This window comes from Chlamydotis macqueenii, chromosome 6, assembly GCF_036417535.1.
Source record: "Chlamydotis macqueenii isolate bChlMac1 chromosome 6, bChlMac1.mat, whole genome shotgun sequence".
Lineage (NCBI taxonomy): Eukaryota > Metazoa > Chordata > Aves > Otidiformes > Otididae > Chlamydotis > Chlamydotis macqueenii.
This window is the reverse complement of record NC_141561.1, coordinates 30763200-30784060: the sequence shown is the minus strand read 5'-3', so window position 1 is coordinate 30784060 and position 20861 is coordinate 30763200. Positions and strand designations below refer to the sequence as shown.

The 20861-nt window shown below is 44.2% G+C and overlaps 1 protein-coding gene across 2 annotated transcripts in view; it reads right to left on the bottom strand.

Annotated features, from left to right (window-relative positions):
- The window catches only part of SATB2 (SATB homeobox 2), a 127784-nt gene that overhangs the window by 1233 nt on the left and 105690 nt on the right, over positions 1 to 20861 (bottom strand). The window lies entirely within an intron of this gene.

Below are 20861 nucleotides of genomic sequence, written 5' to 3'. Positions count from 1 at the left end.
TAACAGATTTTCACCAGCAGTGTCTCCTTTTCAGCAAGTTTAAAGAAAGCATATGTAGCTCTTAATATTCCTAGCAGCCACTTAAAATGACTAAGGAAAGGCCTTGTGCAGCCCTTATTCCAGGGAAAAAATACCTGCTCTGAATTGTTAGCAATACAGAGGAGGTCCCTATGCTTTCTTCAAAACCAAATCTATACAGGAGAGATTACAGGCAAAAATCCCCTACAGGATTGAGGGCTCTATTTGCCCAGAGGTTTCTTCAGATGCAGAGAAATAATTATTAGAACTCAACGCTACAGAGCGAACAAAATCAATACGGATAAATATTTCCTTCCACAAATAGGAGGGAATTCTGGCTCTTCACCCGAAGAAGAAAACAGCTTTGCTGCAAACTGTAACATCCAGAAAACGAACCCTACATTAAAGCTCTCTGAAGGGAAAAAAAAATAAGGATAAAAAATGGAAATGTGTTGAGGACTTGCGTTGAATTTTACATGCGTGCGGAGCCCCCAGTAAAACGCTACACTACTCAAGTTACTACTGCAAGAGGGAAGTCCACTGTGGAATATCAGCCTGTCAATACATGCAAATAAATAAAAAGGCTCTGTGCCGAAGAGCCCTTTATTCATTCCCTTCATGTTGCTGTCATAGTAATTTGTAACATCAGTGATCTCCAAGCACATGAAAGTCCCCAGCTGCTGCCCATCGCAAATGTGTGGCTGAGGGGCCAAACCTGGAGGAGATGCTATGAAAACGAGCTGACCTGCAGCCTGGCCAAGGGATCCAAGGGATCGCCTTGCAGCCCCGCGGGATTTTGCTGCACCTGATACCAGGAGGTGGCACTCGGCCGGCCGAGAGGGGCTGCGCCTCCAGCTGCTCAGCACCAGTCCCAGAGGCAGGACCAGCGCCATGTCCCCAGCGCCTTGATAAGCAGCAGGCGCGTGCGAGGGCATGCACATGTGACATACAGCTGCACATCCCGCCGAGTGCAGCACAAGTCACTGCTGCTGCAGCCACGAAGCGAGGCTGGTGACAGTGACGGAAAGCACCTGAATAAGGAGGCAGCTCCACAATGTCAGCTAAAAGCAGGCGTCACCACTGGTGACAGGTAGGGCTCGTACACTCCTGGCAAGAGCCGCTGGTGGGCAGAAAGCACTGCAAATGTTTTTTGGTGCCAATAGATTCATTTTCCTCTCATGTAAATACTCAGGGTGTCACAGAAATGGAGCTAACCAAGGAGCTGGGGGAAAGAAGAAACTCAAATGGAAATGACAGATATTCTGGTTTATGTTTTATTACATCTCTTGCAATAAAAGAGCACAACGTTCCAATGAATTGAATTGCTCAGCTGCTCTTCGAGGATTTCTTTTTTGTCCATGGATTGTTTTCAAACAGAAGGACTGACATTTCCAAACAGAGGGGTTACAAACGCGGGTCGCATCCATGCCCACATCAGCAGGGACACTCAAAGCAGCAGAGCCGTGGTCACTGACATCAGCCGAGGACCCAGCCCCATAAACTTGTCACACAGCCCGCACCTACATTATCTCCCCTGTCGTACCCTCTGGTCCTTATCCCCTGACATTGTAAGGCCCAGAGATGCCAAGAAGAAAAGGATTTAACACTACACATAAACTGCCAGGGCATTTATGGACAGCATCATATGAAAACCCTCAAGTAGCATTGGTAATCAGAAGCTGAATTCAAGTAGCAGCTAACAGAGACAGAAACACATCCAGAAAGAGTGCAAATTGCTCAGTTCATTCTTAGAGTTGGAAGTGGGCTTTTTTTTCCCTTTTCAGTTGACAAATAGCATGAGAAATGATCCAGCCTGAAAAATGTTACAAGACTTCCAATCAAATATAATGACGAAAAAAATCCAACAATATAGGATCAGCAGCAGTAAAATGTTTAATTTGAAGGAGATGAAGAGATGCCTACAGCATCTATAAAGCAATCAACCAAAGAGAGGGCTGAGAGCGGGAGGGAAAGAATGATTTTACTTAACCCTTCCTTTTCTGGAGTGACCCCTCCATCCTCTCCGCAAGAGAAAACACATAACCCAGGGGTCATCAGTGTAAAATATTAGAAAAGGGTTGTATTTTATTTCACTTACCATTTTCCTAAGTAATACAAAAACCTAAGGCTACTCTTAAAACAGATAAACCTCATTATTTCACTAACTTCTGGGGACTTGCTCTGGATTTCCAGTGGCATTAACAAAGGATTTCAGTGACACAACATTGCCCATATGCAGAGAGATGGATAAGTGCACAGAATTTCCTTTAAGTTAAGGCTGTGATCAGTTTTAGATTTCCTTCCTGTGATATGAGCTATTTAGTACAAAGGAGCATGCTCTTCTATGGGAAACTGGTCAACTGTTGAGGCACATGATACAATACGAAATCTAAATTACCTTTTTGTTAAATATTTGCTTTGAACTACGTTTGTAAAACACGCTGGTTGATTTGGGCAATTTGCTTACTTCATGTCTGGCTCTGCACGCCACAGCCTCATACAGGAAACTGTCCATTTTTGGCAGTTCCAGATTTTCAGACTTTGGGTCGTTATTATACTCTTAAATCCAAGGTAAAATTTCCACAGGCTTCACGCACTGCTGTGGACACCCTGCCGTAACACTTTGGCTTTTGGGTCAGTGCTGCTCTGCTTCTGTACTGCAAAGAAGGAATCCCCATTGATCTTCTGTGATTGAAGTACAGGCTGCAGTGAGTTTTCCAGTGCAGGTAACTCCCACAAATGATGATGAGACCCACAGAACACCACACGTGTGGTGGGCTTCAGTGAGAAGGGATAAAAACAATGGCCACACTCAGCTTTCCTTCTCCCAAGAAAGCTGATGCTGGGCTCAGAAGGGTGCACATCCTGGCATAGGTGCACCATTCCCCTCTTTCCCATTCCCCTCTCCTCCCTCCGTGCCCTTCCCCACCCTCCCGGCCACGGGTGGGGCAGCCTCCTCCTCCTCCTCAGCCACCACCATCTGGAGCTGACTTCCCTTCCCCTCCCTCCCTCCTCACCGGCTCCCCATCTACTTTCAAATCAAATGTGAAGATATAGATTTCCTTCCATGCCCACAGGACTTATTTTTTCCATCCCTTCAAGAGATTTCATTTTTAAACTCTACAGGCATGGCTGCCTTCTTAGCGTTTCAGAACCGTACAGGTACAGAAGATGCTACTTTCTGAAGGTTCATTCAGGTAGACTGTAACCTCACAAACTTATTTTTTCAAACAAATTCACCAGCCCTGGTAGAAAACTTGCAAAACGACTATGATGGAAGTTGACTTTAACAGATAAAATGACTGGTCTTAAATGGCACTGTGCTGAAATATGATTTGAAGGCCACAATGAAAACCAGCTGGAAGCCATGTGTAAAATATAATAGTACATGCCTACAGGGAAGGAAGTGAGATATTGAATGATTACGTTTAGGAGGGTATAATGGAGTGTATCATTACGGAGCGATCAGGATTACTTGTAATAAGCTAAGGGTTTGTGGTCTTTCTAAAATCCAAAGCCAAGAATTATTGGGGGGAAGGGATCATTGCACTGTTTTACATGTATCCACTCCCCACATCTCAGGACGCTCCACCGGGAGAAACCTGACTTCAGCAGACTGGGACAGCTATGTTCCTACAGAAAAGAGAGGTGAGCGAACCCAATCTGAATGACAAACGTCATGCAATTGCTGTGTCTGCACTGTATTTAATTTTGGCTGGATTCACTATCCCACTGATGTTTGTTTCCATTTCCACCCCCTTTCTAGCTAGAACTAGACACGTGAAAACGGTGAGTTGCTAAGGGGAACCAAGCAGGATGCTTCAGCAGAGTATGCAACATGCACTCGGGCACCAACTGCAGTGAGGCACTGGCTGACAACGCTTGCTCCGTGAAATGCCACCCTTTGTTGCCTGAACAGCCATTGCAGCGTTTTAGAAACAGGAACTGCATTTCTACGTGAAAACCCCGAGCTCTTTTGTTTTCTAGTGTGGCCTCTGCTCTTCCCTTAGGATCAGTCATGTGAGCTGCCTTCTGATGGGTTTTGTTGAGATGATGAGGTGCCCCTTAATATGAGAAACACCAAAAATATTACATATTACAAGGGCAACAATGACTGCCCTTGTCGAATGGACATTCCTTTCCTTTGTGCACACAGAGCGAGCACTGACAGGTACCTCAAATGGCGTGCGTTAGCCAGTACCAGTTCTCATAACCCAAACCCACAAGACGCAAAGTTGAATGGACTGGCCTTCTCTCCTCCACAGTCAGAAGGGATTGCACTTTCTAGCTTTCCTTCACATTTACATTGCTCTTGTAGCCAGCCGTGACACTGTATCACATCAAGGACTTTTATGTCAAAGAAAGTAAATTTTCAGCCTGCCCAAGGAGCCCAAAATAAAAGCCAGAGAGAACGCCTGCACTTTGCAAGAAGTGGGTTCATTCCTGTGTTTGGTCCTTCTAACACCGATCATCTACTACAGCCCTTACAAGCACTCAAGCCTCGTCAGCAGGATTTACCACCAGTTTGACTCAATGCAAAAGCGGATTCACTACGTACCTCACGCAAGCAAGCCGGCTGGAAAAGCTCCTTCCCAATGACCAGCTAAAGTCAAAGGGAGGGCAGAGGACAAGCCAGAACAAGGTGTTCAGCTGCATTTTACTGAGACCTGTAGCTGGAATTTGCAATGCTCTGAAAGCTTAGAGCTCCCAGGCAGTGCCTAGCTATCATGTTAAGAGTTTACGTAAGAGACAACCTCCATCACCTTGCAAAGAAACCTTATACCTAGAAGGAAGCACTGTCTGTTCCTCTTAGGAGATCTTACAGGAATAATCTGCAGGAGATTATCTATTCAAACAAACAGCCTTACACTCGCTACCCCCAGTCTCTCACAGCTTAGCTTCCTATACAGAAATGTGCAAGGGGAGAACAGAGCAAGCTGCTGCCATAAACAGGCTTGCACCCAGACAGCCTCCCAGTCCGGGGCTCGCAGGGGTAAGAATATTAATTAGACGCAATCACTGTGCCAAGACACTTTACAGGTTTCCTAGGAATGTCTGTACAAGAAACTGAAGCAGAAGTTACAATTTGCACCTGTGTTCATTTCTTTCCTCTTAAAAATGTGGTTGTTAGACTACTTTTTTTTTTTTTTTTCCTTGCAAAAATATATTCATTTGGGTAAACACTGCAGCACCGGTCACGGCTCCAAATGAAGTATTTTCTTTGGGCTCATTCTCACAGTGGTGATTTCACACCTTGACACCGTAAAGCTGTGTTAAAGACTGTGGTTCAGTTTCCTTGCTTTTCTTGGATTATACAGTATCCTAAGGTCAAAACTCAGGAAAATCCAAACCTGTTATTAAAAAAGAAAAAGTATCTATGAAGTGATGACAAATTGCAGACTACAGGTGTTAGATTACATTTTGACTCCAGGCAGGTTTAATATACTTTAGTTTCCTTTTACAATTGCCCTTAGCAGGTACTGTTATCGGTAAGGGATTTAAAAAAATATATGGTACTCAATAAAAGAAGACCGTGTCAAAAGAAATCAATATGAGCGTGCAAAATGGTAGGAAGTCTGACATGGATAAATATGTTCACTTTCATCTAACTTCAGTCTGAGCTTCTTTTAATTTTGTAGCTCCAAAGCCAGCCGCACATCCCGTGCATTTTCCAATGCAGCTCAGTAATTGCTTCACAACAGCAACCACCATGATTAGAGATAACTGTAATACACGTTTGTGATACGATGTGCCTCGTCTCATGCAAGCCAGACCAAATTAGCCAACAGAGCTGGTGGCTACAGCAACTCGTAACCCAGCAGCTCTGGGTTACAGTCACACAGTAAAAAAGTCCCACGAATATTCAGGCCTTTCCTATCACCCTTCATCTGCTACTGACCACTACTGGAGCCAGACTAGTGGATCAGATAAACTCTGTGTCCTAAATCTCTCAGCTCTGAGGTACGAGTCATTCTCCCCATGCAAAAGGGGCGTCAGAGAGGAGTGAGGAGAGAAATGAGTTCCACGGGGAACCCAAAGCCAAAGGCAAGTTTGGTTTCCAGGACGGAATGTGAGCTGGTTGTAGTGATTCATGTCAACATCTTTGGAGCACACTCACCACATGCTTCCCTTTGCTTTAGGGCGGTCGCCTCGCTTACAGGCAGGAAATAGGCACTGATCTGAAAACATGGAAAGACACTGAACAAACACCCAGTATCTGAAATACTGGCCCCATCCTGCAATCCTTCTCCAGGAACAAACTGTCAAACATGGTCAAAAAGGTGACAAAAAAGACAATAGGAAAGAAGGAAAAAAAATCAAACCCAAAACTTGCAGTTGCACATCGCTTTTGCTACTCCATGCAAAGTGATAAGCAGAAGCATTAGCAAAACGCAATTAATCTTGACCTGAAGGCGGGGGAAGGTGTCTCCCGCCCCCACCCCAGCACACACTGCTCCCATTAATGCTAACAGGAGCTTAGCATGCATCAAAGAGCAAATACACCACAAAACATTTTTAAGAGCTATCATCACTGGAGATAAAATAAAAATTACAGCCTGATTACACCGCGCTGCTAAGAGGCTACATGTGCAGCGTAGCTCGCCGTGACAAGTGGAGATGACCAGATAACTTCTGGACAGGTCTGAGGTTACTGTAAAACATCCGTGTGGAGGACTCCTTCCTTGTCTTTGCTTTCCTTTCAAGAAGCTGTGGCACTGCTGTCTGCACAGTTGTTTGAAGAATGTTTACAAATCAGCTTGACAAAGAGAAAAAAAAATTCTGCCATCACTTGACCACAATCATGATCTTATTCTTCAGTAATGCGTGGTTTATTTCCCTTTCCTGATCTCTGTTAATAGACAGCACGTGCCTACACAATAGCCACTATTTTGTCTGTATAATGTTAAAAAAATAAATCACAAAACTGTGACAATGCAGAGCAGTGTCCCGGTGTTTCCTGGGGTAACGGCTCTCCCTTGAACGCTAACTCAAGTCTTCCCACAAAAGCGCAGGCACAACTTTCATTGCTGTGCAAGCGCCTGAGAACTGGCTGATTTTATGGGGTAGCATAAATGAGCTCACGCTGACGAACATTAGTGGATCAGCTCTGAATTTCCCATCTCCGGCTGGTTTAAGCCAGACCCTTAGGTTTACTGCATAGCAGCTGCGGCCAGCAGTGGATATCCCTTTCTCAAATACCTAGCTGCAGCCTGGGAGGCAACAACTCCTACTCAGCCCGCAGGTGGAGCTGGCACCTACCTACCCTATACATACGCAACAGGGCAGATTCGTTCCGGCTTCTGCTGGCACGAACCAGGGTGCTGGTGACAGAGAGGCCGATGCAGCCAGGAAGTGTTGCACAATGCCGCTGCAGACTCTCTCCTGAAGGCATTGGTGATGGATGGCTCCATTGTCTGAGGATGGGGCATGGCCAGCACAGCTGGCACGGGGGCTGGCGTGCTGCATCCCCTGGCAGGCAGGCAGGACTCTGCCGGCCTCGAAGAAGCCTCTATTGCCTGTAACCTGTGGTAGCAAGACAGCCTCCCCTGACAAGGGAAAAACCAACAGCCTCGTAAAGCTTCGCTCTGCCCTTCTGCATGGTGATGCTAACTGGAATCCCACTCAAGTGGAGTTTTCAACATCTATGTGCACATTGAGGGCCACAAGACCTTCCAGTTAACACATACCTCCTTCAAAAGAAGACCATGAGCTTTGTGGGCCTCTCACTTGCCTCTTTGGTGCTTTCTCCTGCAGCCCTACCAAGGCTCTCTGGGGTGCTATGGCATGCAGAACCCTGCTCAGCAGCTTCCAAACAGAGCCTGAGCTTGGTTGTGGCTGGAGGGAGGGTCTGTCAAAGATTTCGGATCGATTCTGAGCTTCCCTGTCCCAACCCTGCTAATCCTAATGAGGAGCTGGCTGAATGCCACAGGAACTAAGGAAGCAACAAAAGGCTTTTTGGTTTGCTTTTCTGCAGACAAAATACTTGTTTAATTAACACTACACATGTTCTCCTTTTCTTTTGAAAATCAGAAGAGTATTTGTGGGCAGTGTGAGCAAGATCTTCCCCGACAAGCCCCAACCTAGAGCCATGCTTAAGGTCAAGCTCTAAACCCCTAACTATGGTGGCACGAATGGCGCCACTATAATCATGTTGTTTTCCAGTTACTCAGATCAGGAGTAGGCACTGCATTATTTCAGGAAGGATATGTTTGGATTAGACACTGGATTTGGGGCGGGTGTGGGGGAGGGTAATTATTTGTCCCATCAAACTGTTTTAGGTCCTTACAGATGGCTATTTGGGGTTCCAGGAATACCCAACTGTACTGCTAATTTCTACAATGGGGGCAGTTAGAAGTCAGGAGAACCTGACTGTTATGGTTAGTGAAAATAGTAGATTTGTGCTGATAAAACACTACTCAGCATGTTTTTTTGCTTTCTAGACGTAACCACCAATGCACTTAATAACAGGACTTGAGCAAACTATACTGTGTGAATCAAACACATAAAAGTATAAATATTCCTTTTTTTAGAAAGCAAGTTTTAAAAAGTGCATTATAATCAACTACCATGGTAAAAAGCAAAATATCCAGCATTACCACACATGCAACTGGCATAATGTGCTTTATTATACCCTTAGCTTGAAGCTGGGTAAATAAAAATCAAATGACCAAAGTACAATCTCCTGCACAGATCAGGGCCCTGAGGACAGGAGGCCTCCGAGAATTAGAACTGAAATCCTTTGTCTTCCTGATTACCCTCTGGAAAAGGTGGGCATGTCCAGAAGACTGAGGAAGCTACGCTGGTGTTACCACTCTCCATGTCTCACTATGCTGACCTGTACATATTTCACAGATTCTGGATGCTAGAAGAAAAAGACTTTACAGAAAGTAAACAGCACCTGCAGTTTATATTCACAGTACTAGAAAGTATGCAGTTGGGGAAAAAAAGGGTATTTTGTTCATTTTTACTAAAATGGTTTAGTATACGGCCAGTGAGGCAGTGTTAGGACAAAGCAGAGGATGACGCTGTCACGGCCCTGGGCTCTGCCGCTGCCTGCTGTGGGGAGCTCTGGGGACCATTCAGCCCGTGGCTGGTTCCACACGTGTCATCGCAGGGATAAGCTCACACAAAACAAACCTGCAGCTCGCGTAGATCTGTGCACAAGGAGCCCCATGCTTCTGCTAGAAATTAAAAACGCCACTCTTTGCTTCATTAAGATTAGAATAGAGTGGCATCAAAGTATTGCCTAAATAAAGTCTACTTTGCCAAGCTGTTTGCCTGCGGCGGCTGGGGGGTGGATCTTCTGACATAGGCATTTTTTATTAAACAGCATATTCTGGTTGCTTTTATTCAGAACAACTTTTGCTCTTCAAATTCTTCCTATTTTCCTTTAAAGCATTATGTTGCTCTAAACTGCCACAACCCTTTTTTATTATTTTAACTGAAAATAATAATTTAAAAAGCACCAACATATTTTTTATTTCAGTATTTCAGAAATGTCAGCAACCCCTTAAACTCAGCTCAAGCACTCTATAGCCCTAGGCTGTACCACCCAAGGAACAGAAGCTCATAGCCATCTATCTACCCACTTACCTCCTTCACCAGTATATTTACAGAGGGTTATACTGATGGGAGCTCTGAAAGAATGAAATATAACACAGTTGATAAAAGGAGCTGGATGTGAATCTTTCCTATCTCAAAATCCAATAAAGCTTATGATTTTTATTGCATGTGGGAGTCCTTTAGTCTATGTAATGCTGATTAGCAGCTTGGCCAGTTAGTCTGATAAAATAGAAAGTACTTTGAATACAGTCTGGCCAGAGACACCTGGAGTGAAGTGTGCGTGTTGCAGCTCACGGCCCCAGGGGCATGCGTGTACCTTGGGATCTCCTCCTTGGTTCTGTCCATCTCATTCTGGTTTTGTTCCATTCTGTCCAGAAGGAGCAACTCTGAGCCTCTCTTATCCTTGAATCTTCCCAGAAAGGAGGCATCATCTCAAAACCATCCCCCCTCACCTTTCCTACAAGCACAAACCCAAAATATTCACACTCTGCTTCCGTCAGGGCTCTAGAATGGATTTAATGGGTCCCCAGCACAGCAACGCAGCATCCTTACTCCTGATCTCATTTAAACAAGGGAACACCAGGAATAACATTACTTCCAGTCAGCAATGCTTCCCTGGTGCTAATCAGGCCATTAAAAAGGCATAAGCAGTTTGTTTGACACAGAGAGACAAAGACAACCACAGAAATAAATCAAAACCGGGAAAAATTAGAGATTAAAAGTAATAATACTCCCTTCAGCAAACCACAGTCTGAATGCATGATAAGTGGCTAAAAGACACAATCACTGCAAGATCTAGAGACAAAAAAATGTCTCCTGACTGAATGAAATGTAAATTACACTCGCTCTGCTACAGAAGCATTTCCCTCACAGGGCAGTACTCGCTGCCATCGGGAAATCCAGACCCGTTTGCTGCAAACAAGAGCTGCCGCAGCTGACCCTCCCTGATCTCGCTTAAGGAAAACACACATGCTCAAAGTCAACAGTTGGAGGGAAAGGAAGAAAAACCCCAAACGCGGCAGACTTGCTGGAAGAGATTTCCATGCAGGTTCCCTCCCAAAATAAGCAGATGGTTTCCAGTTAGTCAGGGTCAGAAACTGCCCGTGTGGTTTCCTGCCTGCTTGCCTTTGTAGCTTATCTAGATCTCATCAAGATATGCAGTTGAAAAAAATTAGAATGGCTAAGTACAGAAATTAGGGAAACGAAATACAAACGAGCCTTGGTTTGCACTTGTGCAGATGAGCAGGGGAATCTGTGCCTGCGGGTGGGATGAACGGAGCGGTGCCAACCCCTCTGCCAGGGCTGCCGCGTCGGGCTGTGGCACATCCCATCTTAAGAGGCCGTCAGGTCTCGTTTGTGTCGCAGTGCCTGCCCGGGCACCAAAACCGTGCCTAACTCCATCCAAAACACCCCAGGAAACAGCTCAGCTGCTTCGAAAACACCGCTGACATCAGCTTACAGCCCTGCCTGCTTTAACTGCAGTGCTGGTGCTCGCCGGCTGGCCTGCTCCACGGCGCATCCCCGTCCACGCTCGCAGCCCTTGGAGGGGTGGCACGCACGCAGCGCATGTCTACGTGTTTTGCAAAGCTCCGGGCAGACAGTGGCTCTTGCAACGCTGCGCATGGGAGCAAAGCAAAAATCCAACCAGGAACGTATGCAAAAGCTACCAAATGGAAAGGGCATTCTCAAATTAAACCCTGAAACCCAGATGAGATCTGAGCAAAGGACAGTTTCACTTAAAGGAAATTCTCTGAGGTCAACCAGCAATTAACTGAAAGGTTCTGATTGAATACGCTATTGACTGCGCTCACATCAGACAGCTTCCTGTTTATTATACCTTATGGGCTGTCTAGGTGCCAAGACATTAAACTGTCAATAATCTATTAATACTAAACAGCTCCTCCCTCCTTACTCCCCCGTGCAAATACTCGTAGGCTAAGAAACTGCACCGAAAAGACGGAAATTTTTGAAGTGAGATGGAAATGAACTTTTTAGGGTATTTCTTTGCTTGGTTCCAGCTGAAAGCACAGCAACATTCATAAACAATATAACACGCAGTCTATAACTACATGGAAAAAATTGTGTTAAAAAAAATCAGACATGATTGAGACCATATCCTGAAATCTGGCTTTCTTTTCCAAGCCATCTTTAAACAGTCTAAGTTAAATTTAATTAACAATTTACAACAAGGAGAGAGAAGTTATTTAAAGAGAGGCCTACAGGTCCTTAACATTCAGCGTCTGGGAAACAGTTGTATATAAAAAAAAGTTTTAATGAATTTAATAGAGAAAAGCACTTTAATTAAATGCTGTCAAAGAGGATTGTATTAATGACTGCACACAAAGGAATTTAAAGCAAGCCAAGTATATTTAGCAAATAGGAAGTAGGCTTTCAGAGGCTGCAACTATTTATGTTTCTGCCATTGCAATGCATCTAGGAGATCGCGTTGCCAATTGAAAGCAGTTATGTTATTAGATATGATTTTATTTATTATGGATTATTAAAATTTCAAATGCTGCAGGGAATACATTTATTTCACTTCTAAAATGAAAGAACAAAGATATTTCCTGCTTGTTCAGTAAGTGGAAAAATAGAAGAGGAAATAAATAATAAATAATAATAATAACTTAGCACTTAACCAGTGAAGTGCTGTCCAGACAGATCTTTTTATGGGGCTTGTTGAGTCCTGGAATTTTAGCGTGTCTCTTTGTTCCTGCTACAACTGGATGGATACGCAGTTGCTACCACAGCGTCCCTCAACGCAGCACAGAAAGAGGAGCCAGCTCTTACTCCTCATGGGTAGAACACAACTGCTTGTTGTATCCTGCAGCAGCACAACCACTTCTGCGATGCTTTGCACGTTTCAAATCTAAAAATTACCAAAATCCCAAGAAGCAAAAAGAAATCTAGGTTGCCAAGCTTTTTGCAAGCAAGATTGAGAAGACCCAGGTTTTCCAGACCTAACCAAGAGACTTAGCCACACAATTCTCATAAAAGCCCCTGAGAACCACGGGGCTGCATTAAGCCTTTCTACAGAATGCGCTCGCCTTCCTCAACATCCATGGGATGGGACTTGTGGCAGGAAGGAAGGGGGCTCCTCACAATCCTTCCTGCCCACGTGCCTTGGATTAAAATGCAGCACATCAAATGGGCATGGCCTAATAAGAGCATAATGTAGAGGTCTGAACCATAAATTTGAGAACAAGGAACTATAAAATTCAAGGATGTCAACATTATTTTGTACTATGATGGTACAAACAGCATAAAACTAAATTTAATCCAAACTGGAAACCGAGGAATGTTTTTTGACACAAAGTTAATGAGATGGCTGGGTCTGCAATATCCAGGATACGTTCTGTGATTTACCACATCCTTTTTGCCATATGTAATGCTAAGAGTTTTGTAATAATTTTAGAGGTTTCAAACTTTTCAGTGCTCCACCAGAGGCACCTTACATGTGCTTGTATGCCTTGGTTTCTGAACACCAACTCCATTTTAAGTTAGGCATCACGATGTGAGTTAGTCCCAAATTACAGGGTTTAAAATGTATTTATTTGTACCTAAATATAAGATTTTTACCTTCTAATTTGAAGCATGAAGAATTGAGTAGAACCGGGGCGAAAGACATTGGAAAGGAGGCACAAGGGGACACCTACTTATTTTCACAATGTGAGTAGCATCATAAATGGTGAAGTTCAATTTTCTAAACATATTATCTGATTTTCGTTTAAGACTTTTATTAAAGTCATGTGTTATGTGTGTTGAGAATGTAGCCTTTGTTGTTCCACAGCTAGGGATCTTGCAAACAGCTTCGCTTTGTCTGTGCCAAGATATTTTGGAATATTCTTTGAAACACTGTAAGCATAGATGACTGTGAGAAAAAATATGTGCTACTGTACTTCTGGATACTTGGTGTGTGAGAATAGTGCTTACACACAAAAATATTTCCTGCTTGAATCTACAACTCCTGTAGAAGTCCATACAAACATGGAACAACATACACAGCATGCTAACCCTGAAAAATAGATATCCCTGCACAGATTACAGTCTCTGGGTATTTCCAATCATTCAGAAAAAAAAATAAGAAAAAACTAAAAGTCCACACCAATGAATTTCCAAAAAGACTGGCCTGGGGCAAGGAGACCGAGCTCCTGCTCTTTCAGAGCCTAACTCCCAGCACTGCCCAGAAGCCGCACGATTTCCTTGCAGGATGCAGTGCAACCCGGGAGGAAGAGCAGCTCGTTTGCTCGCACAAGCAGTGCAATGTGCTCTGGTAGCACAATACAATCTTGTTTTCCTCCCCATGTAATTTTTACAATTGCCTATCTGCACAGAAAGGCCAGCTGCAACGATCCAGGGCTCTAACTTTATCCTAAGGTTTCTGTAAGGAGCCTGAGAATGAAATGTCGCATACGGTCAGTAGCCTGTAAACATTCACGCATCTCTAGAGCCTGGTATTATCATTTATGTACAAATGCGAGGGACAGGGAGTACCAAGGGAGCATTAAAATGAAATATAAAAGAGCAATATTTTTAACTGCAAAAATTCTCAAACGTAAATAGAACAGAGGCTCATCTAGTGACTTTTCAGACTTCAAGATTTGCCTGCTGCCAGCCAGCAAGCTTCACAGGTTACGTGAATTTAAAGAGCTTTATTTAGTAATCTTGCTCTAGAAGTTTGCTCATCCTCAACCTACTACAACTCTTTACAATGCTAGCAAGCTTAGCATTTATGAGAGGGCCAGGACTGGAAGAAATAAGAGCTAAATCTGGTCAAATTGTGTGTGAAAGGTAAAAGGGTGAAATGACAGGCCAGAGCTACAGTGATGTCATTTGCTAAAAAGATGACCTGTCAGAGCAACATCAATGCGAACCACCACCCCACTGATTCCTGTCAAGTCTCCGCAGTGCTAAATCTGCACATTCAGATTTTAAGCGAAGTTTCTGCCTGGAGCATCCCCCCACGGGAGCCCGGGTAGCCTGAGCAGAGCTGCTGAGTAGAACTACCTCTGCCTCGAACAGGGCAGCACATCCTGCATGGCTCCAAGGACTGCCTTTACCTGTGCTGTGGGGTCAGCACCCTCACAGTCGTCTTTGTTATAAGAAGCTGGTGAAGAAAAACACCAGCCATGCTCTCAGGGATCCCTTGCTTAAGAGTCCAACCTCATTCCTGCCCTGTCCTCGATTGATACTAGATCAAATGAAAGCTGTCCCTGAGCAGGTGGCACTGAGGTGGTCTCACGGTTCCAGGAGTCGGAACAAATACGGAAAGGACATAGTACTTCGACAAGACTGAACTTGCCACCTCAGAAAAAACCCCACAAACTATCCACTTTACTTGATCTCCCATTTCCAAGGTTAAATGGAATAATACTAAACCTAAACTAATTTCAGAAGAGAAGCAGTTTTGCTTTAATTGCAAGTATGCTCCTCACTATCATTTCAAGGGGAATCGCAGGCTTGAAGTTAATAAAAATCAGCAGCACTTTTCAGCCACATTAGATACCCACACTAAACAGAAACAGCTGAGAAGGCGCAGTAGGCAGGTTTGGCTACAGCAGTCAAAGCTCAGCGGCTTTCCACTAAAATTGTGATAACTATCAATCACAAGAAGCTCTATCAGACACTTCAGAGTTGAATGTAAGGGGCTCGTTATCTGATACGTGCTCCTGTTGCCTTCGTCAAACCTCATGCAAGGCTCCTGAGCTACTGCGGCCCATCAGGAGAATGGTGTGCACCAAAAGGATGGAAAACCAAAGCAGACAGCCACAGCTTTTGTTCCAAAATGCAGTATGTCTGGCTGTAGGGCATGGGTACAGGAGCAGAATGAGAAAGCAGGTTAGAGGTGGAAGCCTTCTGAGAGTTTTGCACGTACTGCTTTCTTTGAAGAAAGAGAGTCCTTACCCCCACCCAAAAGCAGACACACACATCATAGAGATAAATGCAGAGTAAGTGGCATTTGCAATATGTATTGCCTTCAGCTTTAATACTGCACAGAAATAGAAGTTACATAGTTTGAGATTTTTTCAGTTGGTTTTGAATGATTCAGATAGAAAGGAGACACTGAAATTTACTGTTATTGTCTAATTTTTATAGGAGAAAGAATGGAACTTCAGATAACGTAACAACTGAGGAAGACAGATATTCTCCACTCACAAAATTCACAGATCTCATTCTGACATGCATTTCCCCTGTAGTTCTAAATCAAAGACAAAATAAACACTCTGGCTGCAACTCACACAAACCAAAGCTCTGAGCTTTTGGACTGGAATGAATAACCTGGGATATAAGTATCTCTATCCATCTGAGCTTGTTGAGTACAAGTTGTCTGACCAGTCTGGACCACCCCTGTCTGAGCAGACATCGCATCCAGTCACAGAATAAGGAGCTGGGGAAATAAAAAAGCAGTGGGTATCCATCTATGGTCTGTCTTCTGAGTGCAGAGAAATGGTTAAACTGCAGAACTATCAAGGTGCAACCACTAAGAATGAATCACAGAGCACATCAGCCCCACAAAAAACAATGTCTAGATAAAACAGTAAGGACCAAAGTCAGAGAGCTGGCGTGGTTTGGTAAAGTAGTTTTTGTCCAAGTCTCCCGGACAACTCAGTCCTGATATCCAGTATGCGAAAGCCCCTGCTGTAGCCCACACAAACATGGCAAAAACGCCCTGTGCACATCATCCTATAGATCACTAAGCACACTGTGTTCCCCTACGGAATAACGCAGTTCTGCTTCATTCATCATCTATGATTGCCTAAGCATTATTAATTAATATTTTTTTTTTAAGAAAAGAAATTTTAAATCTCACTGTTTTTTCCATCGGTATGCTATGCATTGTGTGACCCATGAACTCTAAGACATTGTTTAGAATCAGATATTTCATTAGGAAGCACTATTGTGGTGTTCATTCCCCCTTTTATTGCTTCTAGAAAGAGAATATGCAATTAGTTTCACTGGACTGCAATTGCCACTTGCCTTGACCCATTTTTACGAGGGCTCCATGTTCTGCTGTTTTGTATTTCATTGTCATTTCTAAAATATTTGTTCCCTTCCATCCCTCACAAAATGACAAAATTAGTATTTCATTTACTTCAGTGGTATGTTATTTTCTGCATATTTAAAGTGAGACCACAATGTTTGCAGTGAACACACAATACAAAAGAGCTTTCCTACAGCTTTCTGCTATGCCTTCTTTTATTTACTAATGTTCCTCCCTGATTTATGATCTGAACTATTACAAATTGCCAGTTTTGTCTAAATCAAAGCTTCTGAGAAAAAAAAAGGGTAGAGGGATGTCATTTTTAAAAACTGACAAAAGTAGCAGTGCATCAGAAAGCATGTGAAAACCATTCCTGTTTCTTGAACGTCAACATTTGACTGCTCTTAAATCAATATGTACCTACCAGCTTCAGCAGATCTATCTGTCAGCTTATGCAGAAAATGAAAGGCAGGGTTTCCCTGCTCTCTGAATAGCAGGTACTTTGCTGCAGTGGTGGCTCATTACCCCAGAGCTTATCCACCCCAACACTCCAGAGACAACAGCTTGATTCATCGTTCTCCCAACTGAGTCAGGTTCCTCTGCCCCAGCAATTAACAATGAATTAGCACTATATTAAAGTGCCAGGCAAGATGGTTATTCTCTGGAGTGATCACCTTGGACACAGCAGACGAATAGTGGGAGAAGGGAGAGAAATTAGATTACTGTGTCCCACCATGTCTGTAACAAACACGAAATCCCTGGCTGGCAACGGGAAGCATCTGTAGGCGCTTCTCAGCATTAACACTCCAGAAAGGTCCAATGCCAGCAAACAGCCCGGGAATGGTGTGATTTAGTGAGGGATGGAAAGTAAGGCAAGGTTCCTGAAGAGCAGGAAGCTAAAGACAGAAGCATGAGGACTGCTTGCTGCAAAGGAACTACTCTGCATGCAGTCTGTCCAACGTAAGAAGAGCCAGGCCAGGCCAGATCAAAGGTCCAGCCAGGACCCCACATGTGATGGTGGTGGCAGAGGATCAGACCAGGGCAAAAATACAATAATGCTTTTTGGCATACCCTCCCACCTTCTGGGGACCTGTGGCTCAGGCACCCCATCAATCAGAGGAGGTGTCCTTGTGGTACCCAGCTAGCAACAACCTCACAGGTCTTTTTCTTAGTCCTACAGCAGCACTTTGTGATGACACCACATTCACAGAAGGGGAGGGAGAAAGAGCCGCTTAGTGCACTCCTGAATTTCCTTAAAAAACAAGTGAGAGGCTGCGGTGAGCTCAGCCTGCATGCACAAACAACATGTAGGTGTAGCATGGATGCTCTGGAATCAGCATGTGAAGGAAAATCCGCACTCTGGCACGTCCATATGGTCACACGCGATGCTGCCAGAGAACACAGCCATGTCACACAGCTCCACAGGGCTCACATTTTATGACTCCTCAGCACAATAACAAATAAATCAAGTGTGCAGGGAGGAATTTCTTGTGCACTGAGCTTCCACTATAGACATTTTTCATTTCAGAAACAGGAAAATATTTGATTAAATGGATTAATATATGGCTGACAGGAAAAATCCAATGGAAGAGATTAAAAATGAAAATACTTCTTTTTAAAGCCCTGAACCTAAACAGTGAGGTACAGGCTAGTAATACTGAACAGAGAGCAAGAATCTGCCACAAAAGAAACAACAATCCCTTAAACATCAAAAGCCAAGTTCTGTCCTGATGTCTACAGCACTGTAACAACTGCCCCACTGCACACACCCTGCCATTACAGGACAGAAACCACAGCCAGCCTTGGGGAGATCCCTTCCTTGGGGAGATCCCCTCACTGAAGGTGTGCCCAACCCTGTAATCGACAAGTGAACTACATAAAACCCATCACAATGAAATCGTTGCCAGTTCCAAGAAGTCATACTGGGCAAAAGGCTGAAATTTATCTATCATCTGTTATCTTCTGACTGGTTATGCCTCTTGTGACAAGAGCCAGGATTTTCTTCCAAGTCCTTCAGTCTGACAGAGGGGTGTCCCCAACCCGGAGAGGCCTCAATCGTGGTGGCAGGGAGGTCTGGCTGCAGCGTGGGGCACCCTGTTTTCAGCCTCCCCCAGTCTCAAAGCTAGAGAAGCAGGAGTCTCAAGCATCAGATACAAGTTCCTGTACACATCAAATCCATCAAAGCAGAGAGAAAGATGGGGTGCGTGGAGAGAGAAAGCAGAGGTGTCTCCTGGCTGCTCTGGTGTTACAGTACTGCACCTGCTGTTATTCACAGTGCTGCTACTTGTACCTTCTTCAAAGGACTGTCATCTTGACATCAAGGCTGCAGGTAAGGGCTCGACTTACAGTGCACTTTTCACTAGCACAGCCCGCAAAGCAAAGTAGGTCCGTGACTGCAGCTCTTGGATGTTTCCACCCCCTGCTAAAATGCAGCCAGGCACCGCGGCAGACGTTCGGCACCCGCCACCACTTTGAGAAGCAAATGAGAGTTGCTTTCCCCCTTGACACTACAGAGGGAATTTCAGATAGGCAGAATGTAATTACTTGGCCTGGAGTTCAGCCAGGAGCGGGGCCCAGGACCCCTACCCTTATGTAAAGTGTCGCAAAATCTCCAATGACTGCAAGTGTGAGGACCTCAGCTTTATGTCTCTGGCTGCTGTCATTGATTCTTCATGGCTAATTACCTAATAGTGACCCTTGCAGCAAAGCCAAAAAACAAACCTTGCTGCTTGAAACGATTCAAGTCCCAGAGACCAAAAACTACACAAAAATTGCTCGGTGCAGGGTATCTTTTGACAGTAGGGAGCAGGTGGACAGCAAGCCTCCTCTGTCTTGCGCTGGTAGCGTGCCACTCAGAAACCTACTGGGGTTTTTGGATGGGCAAACATAGCTTTAAAACGCAGCACCCCCAAAACACAAGCCTACTGTATCAACTGTATACCAGGGTCTCCAGAGTTTTGCTGTATGTAGTTGCCAGCTGGTTCCATTTATTTTTCTTCATTTTTCATATTTTGACTGTAATAAATAATTAATTCATGGCTTTGTAACTTGCTGACAAATACAAATGCATCGCATTCCAATGCAGTGTAACGTGTCACTCACAGCAGCCAACCTGCACAATGTAGAAAAGTGACGTGCAGAAGGCTCTGGAAAGTAGGCTAATCATCAAGGTCACCCACAAGAGCTCAGGGAAACTTTTTCTCCAAACTGTCCCTTAGAGGATATTCCTACTTGCTGTGGGCACCAGAACCGGGTTAATACATTGTCATTTGAACACAGGTCTAGTTGTCTTCCCACATGTAAGCTCGGCCTTTTACCCTTTTGTAGCTCCTTGCCTCCAAGATCTCACAAACTTTTGGGAACCCAGAAGAGAAAACTTAGCAACATTAATTACTTAAAGCACTTCCCCTACTTCATAGCTCTGAGAACATGAACCCCAGGAAAAGTAATTTTTCTTCCAGGCAAAGACTGAATGGAAAGCAACAAGGAAGTTGGTAGCAGAAGAGACAAAGGAGACTGAACTAGGCAACAATTAATCTGGACGAGAGCAATGTCTTTCAGAAGGGGCAAGACTACAAGACAGAAAAACCTCCCACCTTTGGAAAAAAGGTGACCAGATAGTTGGCAGCAGTGCTAGCAACAGCAGAAGAAGAGCAGAGACAAAGAATAGAGGCTGAATGCCAAGGCTCACAGCAAGAGCAGCAAAGCAGTGCAAGCCACCATCAAACAACAACAGAGAGAGCAAAGGTGGGAGAAGAAACTGAGAGATTATCAGAGAGAAACGCAGTGCAGACGACTCTCTGAGAACAGTCATGCAACAGGATCAGGGGAATGGCACCAACTGCCAGTGGCAATCCAGAAGGATGGTCTGGTGTGGAAGGCGTTGCCTCCACTTTTTAGATGTAAAAAAAACATCTTCTGAGTCTCCCATGACCATCAGCAGATGTCTGGGTTTGTGACATGCATCATTAGTTATCAGGAAAACACATAAGGCTGATTTTCTGTTCCGACTGAAGCTGAAACTGCAAAGATGAAAACTTTTGTAGTATTTTAACTTCATTTTCCCTATGCATATTTGTATCTATTTACTTCTCATTCTATTAAGACCTGAGTCAAGGATAGAACAAAGGTGCACGAACAAAAAATTAATACTCATCACAAAGGTTGCAGAGAGGAGCAAAACAATTCTGAGGAGCCTGTGAAATGGAGGCCTGTTCTCCGCAAAATACTCACCATGGTCATTTTAGAAGTACTTCTAAGTTTCAGTGAATATATAAATACCACTTCTCCGTTTTAC